Source organism: Labeo rohita, unplaced genomic scaffold (genome assembly GCF_022985175.1).
Source record: "Labeo rohita strain BAU-BD-2019 unplaced genomic scaffold, IGBB_LRoh.1.0 scaffold_136, whole genome shotgun sequence".
NCBI lineage: Eukaryota > Metazoa > Chordata > Actinopteri > Cypriniformes > Cyprinidae > Labeo > Labeo rohita.
The window spans coordinates 46,159-60,272 of record NW_026127516.1 but is presented as its reverse complement, the minus strand read 5'-3'; positions in this window follow the sequence as shown (position 1 = coordinate 60,272).

The following is a 14,114-nucleotide window of genomic DNA, read 5'->3' as shown; positions in this document are numbered from 1 at the left end:
GTTATTTAATACTTTTGTTGTCATTTTTAAAATCCATGTCTTACCTCAGGATTATATTTATGTCTATATTTCTCATCTTTGTTTTTCTTTTGCCTTCTGTATTAAGAAAAATAAACACTTTTCGCTTTTCACAAGTTACTGCACATATTACCAAACATTATGAACTGAATAATGTCTTATTAAAGGGATAGTTCACCCCCAAAAATGAAAATTCTGTCATTAATTACTCACCCTTATGTCATTCTAAACCTGCAAGACCTTTGTTCATCTTCAGAATACAAATTAAGGTATTTTTGATGAAATCTGAGAGCTTTCTGACCCTGCATAGACAGCCACGCAATTGACATGTTCAAGGCCCAGAAAGGTAGTAAGGACATTAGTGACATCAGTGGTTCAAACCGTAAGGTTTTATGGGTTTGGAACGACATGAGGGTGATTAATTAATGAGAGAATTTTCATTTTTATGTGAACTATCCCTTTAAAAGCATTAATGCAAACAAGCATTTACTCCAAGTATTACAGGAAAACAGTTTGAATATATAGACTTACTGTTTGTTGACAGACCTTGCTGTGACAGGAGCAGAAAAAGAGAAAGTGTGATTTAACTCTATTTGATGCAGATATGTGTTTTTTTTTTGTTTGTTTTTTTTTGTTTGTTTTTGTTTTTTTGTTTTGTTTGTTTTTGTTTGTTTGTTTGTTTGTTTGTTTTTCGATTTAGATTTTTTAGTTTGATAGGAGCTCCAGAAATGTTTCTTCTAGCGCTGGCAAACGATTAATCACATACAAAATAAAGGTTTGAGTTTTTTGAATTTACAAGTATATGTATTTATTATACTTTTTATAGAACTAATATTATATATAAAAAATAATTTGTACATAAATAACATATTTCTCATAAATATATACATTAATTTGTGTGTATTTATAATAATTACACACAGTACACACACATTATTCAAACTCAAACTTTTATTTTGTATGTGTCGCGATTAATCATTTGATAGCCCTAGTTTCTTCATATTATTATCCGCATATTCCTTTATGCAAATGACTGCATACATACTACATAACTAAAACCTAAAACAAGAAGTGACAAATCCAGTTTATACTCACAGAAAGTGAATATTTCTACAACCATGCCGATTAAGATAAAGAGGCATTCAGAGGGGAAGACGACCATCCTCAGATCCTCCACTGTACGTTCACCGTTTACTGAGAACAGACACGCAACAGTGAAAACTGTTATATAATATTTACATATTTCAAAAATCAACCCCCGGGACATATATAGCTGTGAAAATGTTATATCATACTAAATAGGATCTCCAATCGAAATACAACATTAAACAAAGGCAATCTTTTTGTATTGTATTGTAGCAGAAAAGTGAAAACTCCCTTAAACTTAAAGGAGAAATCTACTTCCAGAACAACAACTGACAAATAATTTACTCACCCCCTTGTTATCCAAGATGTCCATGTCTTTCTTTCTTCAGTCGTAAATAAATTATGTTTTTTGAGGAAAAATTTTCAGCATTTTTCTCCATATAATGGACTAATATGGTGCCCCGATTTTGAACTTTCAAAATGCAGTTAAATGCAGCTTCAAACGATCCCAAATACGGTTGTAAACAATCCCAGTCAAGAAAGAAGGGTCTTATCTAGCAAAACGATTGGTTATTTTAATAAAAATAATGCAATTTATATACTTTTTAATGTCAAACACTCATCTTGTCTTACTCTGCCTGGACTGGTTTTGTTCCGGTTCATGAGAGTTAGTGTATATAGAAAAACTCCCATCTCATGTTCTCCCTCAACTTCGAAATCGTCCTATATCACTGTTTTACCTTTTTTGTTAAGGGTGTTTGATCTTCTTTGCATGTTCACTTTGCAAAGACTGGGTCGGTATATACTTCTGCAGCGATGTAGGATGGTTTTGAAATGATTTTTGAAGTTAAGGGAGAAAATAGAGGGAGTTCCCCTTCGGGAACTCGAGCTGCGTCCGTAAACGCTAGGGGAACACCCTTGGCGGAACCACGCTCTGAACACATGTGTAATCTGACCAATGAGAAAGCAGGACGTCACGGGCGGGTGACGTCAGCGACCAGGAAGCATAAAAGCACGTGCGAAACCGGCCGGCTTCTGTCTTTCAGTGGAGCGCTCTGTGTGTGAAATTGTCTGTCTGCATCACCCTGTTTTTCTGTGCCAGTTTGCACAACTTTCTTTTGAGGGCGATGTCTAAGAAAGCGCTAGTTAAGAGTGGCTTAAGTGATAAAAGCGGACCACGTCACAGGCTGTGTGTTCCTCCCTGCAAAAGATACATCACGAGCGGGGATACACACAGCATGTGCGTGGTCTGCTTGGGAGCGGAGCATGCAGCGTCAGCCCTTGAGGGGGCTGATTGCCCGCATTGTGAAGAGCTTCCTTTGCGGACGCTCCGCTCCCGGAAGGATCTCTTTGAGGAGGGATCCTTCATCAGCGTTCCTCAGGGTGCTGGTCCCGCTTCCGCTTGGGGTTCGCAGCTGGATCTGTTGGAGGGAATGGAGACGGGTGACCCCCTATCTCCCTCCTCACCCAGCAGATCCGCAGCCCGTTCCGTGGGTTCGGAAGCCCGCTCTGCGGCTACTTCCTCCCAGGGGGCGGGCTCCTCTCTCCTGTTGTCATCCTCCGGCGAGGGTGACTTGGAGAGTGTCACTGAGCCACTCCCTCAATCCCCACAGTACGAGGAGCTCTTGGAGGTGGTTACTCGTGCGGTAGCCAAACTAAATATCAGTTGGCCCGCCGAGGAAGAATCAACTCCGCAGAGAAGCAAGTTAGATAAGCGCTTTCTGCGGAGTAAAGATCCACCTCCAAGAAGGAGCCTTCCCTTCTTCCCCGACCTCCACGATGAGATCTCGAGGTCGTGGGTTAGACCATTTTCGGCTCGTCTCTTCGTCCCCGCCTCTGACTATTATGGAAATGTGGTGGGGCTCGATGAGCGAGCCTATAAGGCGATGCCCCGGGTGGAACAGACGCTTGCGAGCTATCTGTCCCCCGGCGAGGCATCGTCACTGAAGGCTCCTACCTTACCCTCGAAGCCGCTACGCACTCAGCGCTTCTGGGTAAGGGGTACACGTCAGCAGGTCAGGCCGGAGCGTGTCTTCACACCATGTCACTGCTCCAAGCCTATCAGGCCGACCTGCTGAAAGAGCTAGCAGAAGGCGAAAAAGTAGATCTGGAGGAACTTAGGAAAACAGCTGACTTAGCTCTCCGCGGCGGAGAGGCACCTGTGGTTGACCCTGTCCGATATGAAAGAGAAGGACAGGGTCTTCCTCCTGGACGCCCCGCTTGAGTCTTCTGGCCTGTTTGGCGACGCAGTAGATTCTGTTGTCAACAGGTACCAGGAGGTACGCAAACAAGCGGCGGCGTTCCAGAAGTTCCTCCCTCGCCGTTCGCTAGCTCATGTGGCTGCTGGGCGTGAGCAGCCACAACCGTGTACCAGCTCCTCGTACCGTGAGGTTCAGAAGTTGAGTGTCGCCTCTCGTGCTCCCCCTTCCCGGGGCCGAGACTCGCGGCACTCTAGACCGGGGTCCTCTAAGGCGAGGCCCGACCTGCGGGTCGTGCTTCAGGCTAAGAAGGCCCTGGCCCAAAAGCGGTCCTGACGCCAAGCTAGGACCGCCGAGGGTAGCCCCTGCCGGGGAGGAGTGGGTTTTACCACATTACACGGTACCCACCTCTCCTCGGTGCCCTCGGGGGGTCAGTCTGATGTTTCTGCCAAGGTTACAGAACACAGCGGCCTCCGACGAGCGCAAGCCCTGGATCTTTCCGCCCGGTCTCGCAGCGGAGCCAGGACGCTCGTCACCCCCACGGGGGTCTCTAGAACAGTTAGTTCGGCAGTCTCCTGCCGGTCCGTCGTTACAGGTCTCCGAGCTAGCAGTTCAGTCAACACCAGAGGCCAGCCTCGAGCGGCTGGTTCCCTTAGTAGACTATTTGGCAGCATGGAAGCTACTGCCAAACGTGTCTGCATGGGTCCTGCGTACAGTAGAAAAAGGCTACTCCACTCAGTTCGGCGCTCCGCCGCCACCCTTCGACGGGGTTTTTTCCACAGTGGTGGGCCCCGAGCAGGCTCTGGTTATGGAGCAAGAAGTAGTCACCCTTCTGAGGAAGGAGGCCATCGAGGTGGTCCCTCCTCACGTCAGGGAATCCGGGTTTTACAGCCGGTACTTCATTGTTCCAAAGAAGGATGGAGGGTTGCGTCCCATCATAGACCTTCGTCATCTCAATCGTTCAGTAATGAAACTGAAGTTCAAAATGCTTACAATCAAGCAAGTCGTCTCACAGATCAGGTCCGAGGACTGGTTTGTGACGATAGACCTGAAAGACGCATACTTTCATGTCTCCATCCTTCCTCAACATCGGAAGTTCCTGAGGTTTGCTTTCAGGGGCGAAGCTTATCAGTATCGGGTTCTTCCGTTCGGCCTAGCACTCTCCCCCTGCACTTTTACGAAATGCGTGGATGCTGCCCTGGTCCCTCTTCGGCTCCAGGGCATTCGCATATTAAACTACATCGACGACTGGCTGATCTTAGCAGCATCCGAGAGTTTAGCGGTTCAACATCGAGATGTTGTTCTCGCACACATGAAAGCGTTGGGGTTAAGACTAAACGCCAAGAAAAGTGTGCTTTCTCCAACACAGAGGACCACTTATCTGGGCGTGGTATGGGATTCGACCACGATGCAGGCACGTCTGTCCCCTGCTCGGATCGAGTCGATCCTTGCCGCAGTCAAGAGAGTCAAAGAAGGCCGGTCACTCACTGTCAAGCAGTTCCTACAACTGCTGGGTCTGATGGCAGCTGCGTCCAACGTGATACCTTTTGGCCTGCTGTACATGAGACCCCTTCAGTGGTGGCTCAAAACCAAAGGGTTCTCCCCGAGGGGAAACCCGCTCCGCATGATCAAGGTCACGTGCCGAGGGCTACGTGCCTTAGATATGTGGAGGAAACCTTGGTTCCTAAATCAGGGCCCGGTGTTGGGAGCTCCTTGCCGCCGTGTCTCACTAGCGACGGATGCATCCCTCACCGGTTGGGGGGCGGTCATGAGTGGCCGCTCCGCCCGGGGTCTGTGGAGTGGTCGCCATCTCAGTTGGCACATCAACTGCCTCGAGATGCTGGCTGTATTTCGAGCTCTGAAGTACTTTCTTCCAGACCTGAAAGATCGCCATGTGCTAGTTCTACTGGTTCTCTCTAGTTCATCCAGCTCCTCTGGGACTGGATGCTATGGCACAGACGTGGCCGAGGCTACGTCTGTACGCTTTTCCCCCGATTGCTCTGCTCCCAGGAGTTCTGGAGAGAGTACGCCGGGACGGAGTCAGTCTACTGTTAGTAGCCCCGCACTGGCCGGGCCGAGTATGGTTCTCGGACCTGATATCTCTCCTCGACGGCTCTCCATGGGAGATTCCCGTCAGGAGGGATCTCCTCTCACGGGGGGGGTACCATCTTTCACCCCCGCCCGGAGCTATGGAAGCTGTGGGTGTGGCCTCTGAGGGGGCACAACTCATAGCTTCCGGTCTCTCAACCGAGGTTGTTGAGACCATCCTCCAATCCAGAGCTCCCTCGACGAGGAAACTGTACGCCCTGAAGTGGAAGCTTTTCACTTCATGGTGTGGAGAACGCCAGCAAGACCCAGCTAACTGCCCAGTTGGTACAGTACTGGAGTTCCTGCAGGCCCGTTTCTCCACAGGGTTAGCCCACTCCACCCTGAAGGTCTACGTGGCGGCAATTTCGGCCTACCACGCCCCTCTTGGTGGCATGTCAGTGGGTAGGAACCCCCTGGTTACACGTTTCCTTCGCGGTGCACTGAGGCTGAGGCCTCCGACACGACCACATATCCCTACTTGGGATCTGGCTGTGGTGCTTGAGGCTCTCTGTAGGCCTCCATTCGAGCCTATAGAAGAGATACCTGATCGTCTTCTCACTATTAAGACAGCTTTGTTGCTAGCTCTTACTTCCCTCAAGCGGGTAGGGGACCTGCAGGCCCTTTCAGTGGCCCCTTCTCATTTAGAGTTTGCTCCTGGTATGACCAAGGCATTTCTGTACCCCAGACCGGAGCTGCCCTGTGGCGTAAATCGGAACAACTGTTCGTCTGCTATGGCCCCCCTAAGAAGGGGCGTCCTGCTACCAAGCAAACTATCAGTAGATGGATCGTTGATGCCATTTCTACTTCTTATGAGTCTTCGGACCTTCCTTCACCTATGGGTCTTAGAGCCCATTCTACTCGTGCTACGGCTGCTTCCAAAGCACTCATGTTAGGTGTCCCAATTCAGGACATCTGTAATGCTGCGGGGTGGTCCACGCCACTTACCTTTGTCAGGTTCTATAACCTAGACACCAGAGCCACTCCTGGCTCTTCTGTCCTTGTGTCCTAGCAATTTCACTAGGCAGGGACTTCGAAGTCTGGTGGCATGGGCATCTCGTTCCCCTAGCATTTACGGACGCAGCTCGAGTTCCCGAAGGGGAACGTCCCAGGTTACGTATGTAACCATGGTTCCCCGAGGGAACGAGACGCTGCGTCTCGGTCCATCCTTCTGGCATCCCTGCCGAGCGCTCGCTTCATTCTCCGAAGCTGACGCCGGCCGGCTTCGCACGTGCTTTTATGCTTCCTGGTCGGTGACGTCACCCGCCCGTGACATCCTGCTTTCTCATTGGTCAGATTACACGTGTTCAGAGCGTGGTTGCGCCAAGGGCGTTCCCCTAGCGTTTACGGACGCAGCGTCTCGTTCCCTCGGGGAACCATGGTTACATACGTAACCTGGGACGTTTTTCGACATACCCTACTGTCTTAAGTCAAAATACAGAGTTCAGTGAGTGAAAGGCAAGATGAGTTTTTGAGATTAAAAAGTATTTAAATTGTATTTTTTTTAAATGAAAATAACTGATTGTTTCGCTAGATAAGACCCTTCTTCCTCAGCTGGGACCATTTACAACCACATTTGGGATTGTTTGAAGCCGCATTTAAACTGTTTTTTAGAAGTTCAAACTCAGGGCACCATAGCAGTCCATTATGTGGAGAAAAATGCAGAAATGTTTTCCTCAAAAAAAAAAAAGAAAGACTGAAGAAAGAAAGACACGAACATCTTGGGTGACAAAGGGGTGAGTACATTATATGTGAATCTTTGTTTTGGAAGTGGACTTCTCCTTTAAACTCTGGTTTCACCACCTTTAGCTGCAATAACTGTTACCAAACAGTTTTTAGCCACTCAGCTGGACTTTACTCATATGCCTTGGATCACTGTCTTGCTGCATAATCCAGTTGTGATTGACCTTCATTGAGCAGTTTAAAATATAGTATGAGACACACACAAAAACAGAAGATATCAGGATGGGGCAAACACTTCTTCACAGCTCTGTACAAGCACCTGTAGTGGAAACAGTGTCACTCCAAGTCATGCAATATCTCTTTCTGTTCTGATCTACAGGTAAACTGCCTTCTCACCTGCTTGCAGAATCAGTTCTGTCATCAGTCCAGTAGAGTTCATTAGAACAAGAACTACTGCTCCAAACAGGTACAAAATATGGACACGCGGGAAATCTGTAATGTAAGATAAACATTTAAAAATACATTTACTTATGATACATCACAAGAGGCATTTAAGATATTTAGTCATGATCACATGCACCAAGGAAAAAAAGAGAGTCAAATATCATGAGTTTAAATTAGTGTGTTTCCTGTTTGGCTGCAAAAACATCAAACATCAGATGTCAGATCACAGACTGAATAACTGAACCAGATCCTCAAGCTTAAGAAACACTGATACTCTACCCAGATAATCATATGAAAAGCGTATCATCGACAGCACCTGGAAAAGTCCAACCATGCACAACAAAGCAAAGCGATCTGTAAATAAAAGATGACTTTATTATGAAAGCATAAAAACAGCAAGTGTAAGCAAGTGCAAGTGTAATCCACAAATGTAAAGAATAATAGCAACAATAAAATAAATGTGACAAATTGTGTACTTTGATTTGATTTTGATCAATGGTAACTCTCTTTTCATTAGTCTCTCACACAGCCTTTTAAAAAAGCATGACCAAACATTTTTCATTTCAAGTTTTCAACACATCTTCCTTCCTTCCTGCCAAGTGAGCATACAAACTTCAACAAACATACAAATTTGGGCAGATTTACAGTTGTTTCATGATTCCTCAGCATATTAAAGATGCATCTTATTACACTTTCACACCTTTGAAAAGAAAGGTGTTCAAGAACATTGATTGGCATCTGCCAATCTGCCAGTTTCTTCATTGTGTGAGAGAGCAATGCGTTCTCACTCCTAACTCATCACATACTGACGCTTTCTCAGGACCCTTCAGGCGTCACTTCTTAATGTTCAGGGTACCCCTTTAGCATCAGTTTTAAAACCTTGGTGTCAATGTGCTGACGCGAAAGGCACTGGGAATTTTATCGTCATTATTAAATTATATATTGGGTAATAATATTGCTATTATTGCATATATGTTGGGGTGTGATTATTTTTTTTCAATGCAAACAGTCACAACGGTTTCATTTATATTACACTATTTACACATTTATCCCAACCCCTGCCCCTAAACCCTTACCATTTGTGAACAAAAAACAACATATAACATACAACTATATTTATAATTTATTCAAAAAGTAATAATATTCCAAGTGTTCTGAAGCAAAACGATTGATTTGTGATAAGAACAGATGCGATTGCCGTGACGGTCCGCCATCCTCTGTGCTGCATTACAATCTGTCTGTGCGCGAATTCAAAAAATGGCGCCAGAAGAAGCAAACCTTGGGTATGAAATGCTATTGGCTCTTGGGTGTCTCGTGACCAATTGTGTCATGCTAATGTTAAATGTTAAGTTGTACTAAGTATCAACTTAGATATTTGTGTTTGCTAAACTTCACAGATGGGTAAGTAACCCAGCTGCCTTAAAATGTTAAGTTGATTCAACTCAAATATCTAAGTTGTCACTTAGTATAATTTAACATTTCAAGTTGAATAAACTTTTTTTTTGAGTTGACTGAACTTAAAATTTTAAGGCAGCCCAGTTACAAATTATTTTAAGTTGACTCAACAAATTGTTTTTTACAGTGTAGTATGTTGTATCATCTCATGAGTATTCATAAGAACAGTTTTAATGTAGTATAATTTTTACTTATTTGTGGTTATAGCTTTTAAGAGTATGATTACCTTCTCATAGTTATAACGTATTATAAGTCTCATATCTTGCCATGATACGCATGTCACTTTACTTAAAGCATACAAAGACCACTTATAAGTAATAATAATAGTAATAATAATATTTCTCAAAGAGCCATAAGATCAGGTATCAGATCAGATGAATGTGTAATATGACACGTTTGTATTATCATATTGATTATTTTGATGGTACTGCATGTCAGTTAGCAGTAATTAGTATTAGTAGTATGTTAAATATATGCTAACACTGTATTTTGATGGTTCCCCAAAAGACAAACTGATTATAAGTAACTCTGCAAGTACATGAACCTGCTACCTAGCCTAATCTTAAACTAAGTCTACTAAAACTCTAAGGCAGTGGTTCCCAACCGTGTTCCTGGAGGCCCCCCAACACTGCACATTTTGCATCTCCTTTGTCTGACACACCCATTTCATGTCTTGGAGTCTCTACTGATGAGCCGATTATCTGAATCAGGTATGTTTGATTAAAGAGACATGGCAAACATGCAGTGTTGGGGGGCCTCCAGGAACGTGGTTAGGAACCACTGCTCTAAAGAGTGTTAGTTGACATGTAGTTGGAAAATTGTTCATTGTCAACAGACTAGAGGGACCATCAAAATAACATTATATAATGTAAAAAATAAATGTAATATGATATAGTCCATTATAAATTAAGTAGATTTTATATTTATATTTGCTGTCCATTGTGTATTATAAATAATCATAATCTTAAAAGTTATAACCTCAAATACTCAAGTATTATAATGTATTATAAATGTTATTATGATTATTCATGAGATGAAATAACATATTGTTTTGTTTTGTTTTTTTGTTTTTGTTTTTTTTATAATACATTATGCATTCATTATAATGCCTTAGAAATACCATTATAATGTATTATAAATAGGGGCTTCATAGAAAATGTTACTAAACCTTCTGTTATTCGCATAAAGATATTGTATGGCTTCAGAAGACTCGGAATGCAACAGGACATGTTTGTAATGCTTTTATACTGCTTGTTTATGGTCAGTTTTTACAATAAATACCTGTGACTGTACGTATGTTTGCCTGTTGCGTGTTTTATGTTGCTCAGAAGTGAGTAGGTTTAGGGTATGGGTGGGGTTTGGTGCTCCAATGAAGGTACACATTTATATAAAATAATTTCTATTTTTACAAATGCATGCAAACCATTAAATTAAGACAAACAACTGAAAACAACGGAGGACCCTGCGTGTCGAAAAGTGACGCTAAAGGGGTCGTGACCAGTCATCAATATGTGAGTGAAAATGGAAGTGGACCGTATTTATTCCGAAATGTTGTGATATACTTCAACTATTCACAAAGTCTCAAGAGACATTAATGCTCTACATGAAAGATGACATTTTGGGCAATTGAAGTACAATATTTAAGTATATAAAGAAAGGGGGAGTCAGTTTTCTGGTTTTAGCTACAGTAATTAATTCAAATGTCTGAGAATCCTTCCTCTGTCCTCATAGTTTGTCATGTCAAAATGTGAGTTTAAGATGCTACACCACACAAAACAAAACAAAACGAAACAAAACAAAACAAAAAACTTATATTGGGAGTATATGATTTTATATATGCACTGTACTGTATATAAAATGTTATTTTAAAACCTGATAACATCAGGAATATTATCATACCTTTTTCATTTTCCAGTGTTTTGAAGTATAGAAATGACAGGGGGAAAAGTGCTGCATTCACAACTAACATGATAACTAAACGTATTACATTCCCAATCCACTCTGAACCTGAAAAACACATTGATTTATTTTTAGATTAACTTGGATCTACAGAGGTTTATACCTAATTGAAGTATAAATGGAAAATAAAGAAAAAAATCTATACATTGCACATTCTTCACACAAGTTTATAAAAAGTTAAATGTCTCATCAGTTTCGACATGACCACTCAGCTAATATTCTTTATGAGAATAAAAATCTTTACCACCGTACCATTTACAGTTTAGGAAATCACCTATAGACCCAAACACTGAAATACCTCAATTTTTCAAGTGTTTGACATTCAAATCTACCTAAGACAAACTTGTCATGTCTAACAGAATCTTGAACATTTATAAACAGAAGTATATTCTCGTACAACAAAAAAGCACAAAATAAATCATCAAATACTCACAGAAGCGTAGACATGTAAGATACCATTCCTGATCTGACAACATCACTATCAGTGGTAAAGCTCCAGTCACAAAAAAATGCTAAACATGGGAAAAGTACATTGGGCTTTACTGCCATGTGTGTGTGTGTGTGTGTGTGTGTGTTATTTCTCATGAGTTATCATAAGTTACCTCTTTTAGCAGCTCCAAAACTGTAGAACACAAGAACAAATTGTAGTAAAGGCAAAACACGACAGCTTAAAAGCTCCCAACCCTGCAACACATGATTTATCCGTTCACGAGTGTCTACATTGCTTGACTTCTTCTCCACAATGATGTTAGTTATTCCTAAACACAAAATCCATGATCAAAACACATAAATATTTGATACTGTACACAACTGCAGAGATGAATGAACAATAAGAAAAAAGCCACATTACTACACTCTTAAAAATAAAGGTGCTTTAATATGTTCTTCACAGTGATGCCACAGAAGAACCATTTTGGTTCCATAAATAGCCATTCAATCAAAGGTTCCTTAAAAAAGAAGTCCACTTTCAGAACAACAATTTACAAATAATTTACTCACCCCCTTGTCATCAAAGATGTTCATGTCTTTCTTTCTTCAGTCATAAAGAAATTATGTTTTCTGAGGGAAACACTTCAGCATTTTTCTCCATATAATGGACTGATATGGTGCCCCAATTTTGAACTTCCAAAATGCAGTTTAAATGCGGCTTCAAACGATCTCAAATGCGGTTGTAAACACATCCCAGCTGAGGAAGAAGGGTCTTATCTAGCGTAGCGATTGGTTATTTTAATTTAAAAAATAATACAATTTATATACAATATATATACTTTTAATGCCAAACGCTTGTCTTGTCTTACTCTGGTTTTTGTTCCGGTTCATAACAGTTAGGGTATGTCGAAAAAGTCCCATCTCATGTTCTCCCTTCAAAATCGCCCTATATCGTTGTTTTACATTTTTTGTTAGGGGTGTTTGATCTTCTTTGCATGTTCACTTTGCAAAGACTGTGTCAGTACTTCTGCAGTGATGTAGGATGATTTTGAAATGATTTTTGAAGTTGAGGGAGAAAATACGATTGGAGTTTTTCGACATACCCTAACTGTCTTGAGTCCATTATATGGGAAAAAAAAAAAAAAGTAGAAATGTTTTCCTCAAAAAACATAATTTCTTTACAACTGAAGAAAGAAAGACATGAGCATCTTGGATGGCAAGGGGTGAGTACATTATATGTGAATCTTTGTTTTGGAAGTGGACTTCTCCTTTAAAGAAACATCTCATTCTTACCTTTTTATAATCTGAAGAACCTTCTTTCGCCACACAGAACCTTCTGTGAAACAGAAAGGTTCTTCAAATGTTAAAGATTCTTTATGGAACCATTTAAACAAAAAACGTTCTTCTATGGCATCGCAAAGCACCTTTATGTTTAAGAGTGTACATCAACCAAATGTGCAGAATACAGACAATGGATGGACAAAAAAATAGCATTCTGACTGCAGTATAGGACAAATCTGCAGCCGTGAAAAATAGTATGATTCTACTAAATTAATAGAATATTCATGACGGACAGAAATAGTTACTTCCTCAATGATCAGTGTGGGAAAATTGTCTTTGAAAATACGGATTGATGATCTATACAAAAGTGTCTCTCCATAAATCAAATGTTCCTACCTTTAATGACTTTAATGAGGCAGAGCAGAAGCATTAACACAAAGAGTGCCGTTATCATTGCTTTATCAGCTTCTGTATACTGTACAATTGTTGACCAGGTGCGTCTGAGAAGAACTATAGCAAAAACACATATAAACCAATTTTTATCTCAACTCATGTAGCTAGTGCTCAAAAGCAGGACAATTAGAGAAAATGTCTCATGTGCACATTACAACAGGCACTAAAGCTGCAAGCAGGGCCCTCACACGTTTAGGCTTTAGAAAAACAGTGAACAATGAGCAATATGCATTTAAAGTGGTAAATATATGAGGAATATGTCAATGTCATTTAGACGTGCCAAACTTCCTGCTGCCAGCTGGTGGCGCTTGATATTGGCATGTGGCATGTGTCTTCAAGCCAGGACTTTGATCAAGTTTGATGAAGATTGAAGATGGCTGTTACGAATCTGGTCGGTGTTCCGTGGTCCACTCAATACCAGATGTCACTCTCACCCTATCTTCACACACTGACTGTTGCATTACACCCCGGACTACATCTCCCAGTATCCATCGCGCTGATTGCGTCAGCACCCGTGACCAATCAGCAGCGCTATAAAAGCCCCGGTCTTTCCCCTCGCAAGCGACGGAGTATTGTTGTTGTGTTTCATTGGTTAGTGTTCCCTTGTTTCCCTTGTTCTCGTGTTTTCCCGTGTTTAGTTTCCTCGCCTGGCTTCCCCGTCTCGACTTTCTCGCCGCCTGCCTACTGGACTCTTGCTCGTTTGCTTGGATTATTCTCTACGTCTTGCCTGTGATATACCTGTTTGCTTCTGTTTGACCCTGCCTGTACGACCATGTATCTGTCTCGTCCCTTTAATAAAAGCTCGCACATGGATCCGCTCGCCTCTCGCCTCACTCACTCCGTTACAATGGCATGTTTGAGTTAGTGTAACCATGACATATCCTGTTGCCTGTTGCTATGATTATAACTGAATATTGACCTTTAGATGTCTTCAGGCCAGGACTCCTATCAAACATGTGAAGTTTTTTGCAGATTGGACACTGCATGTTTAAGTTAGTGTAAACCAAGTCATTTTCTGTTGCC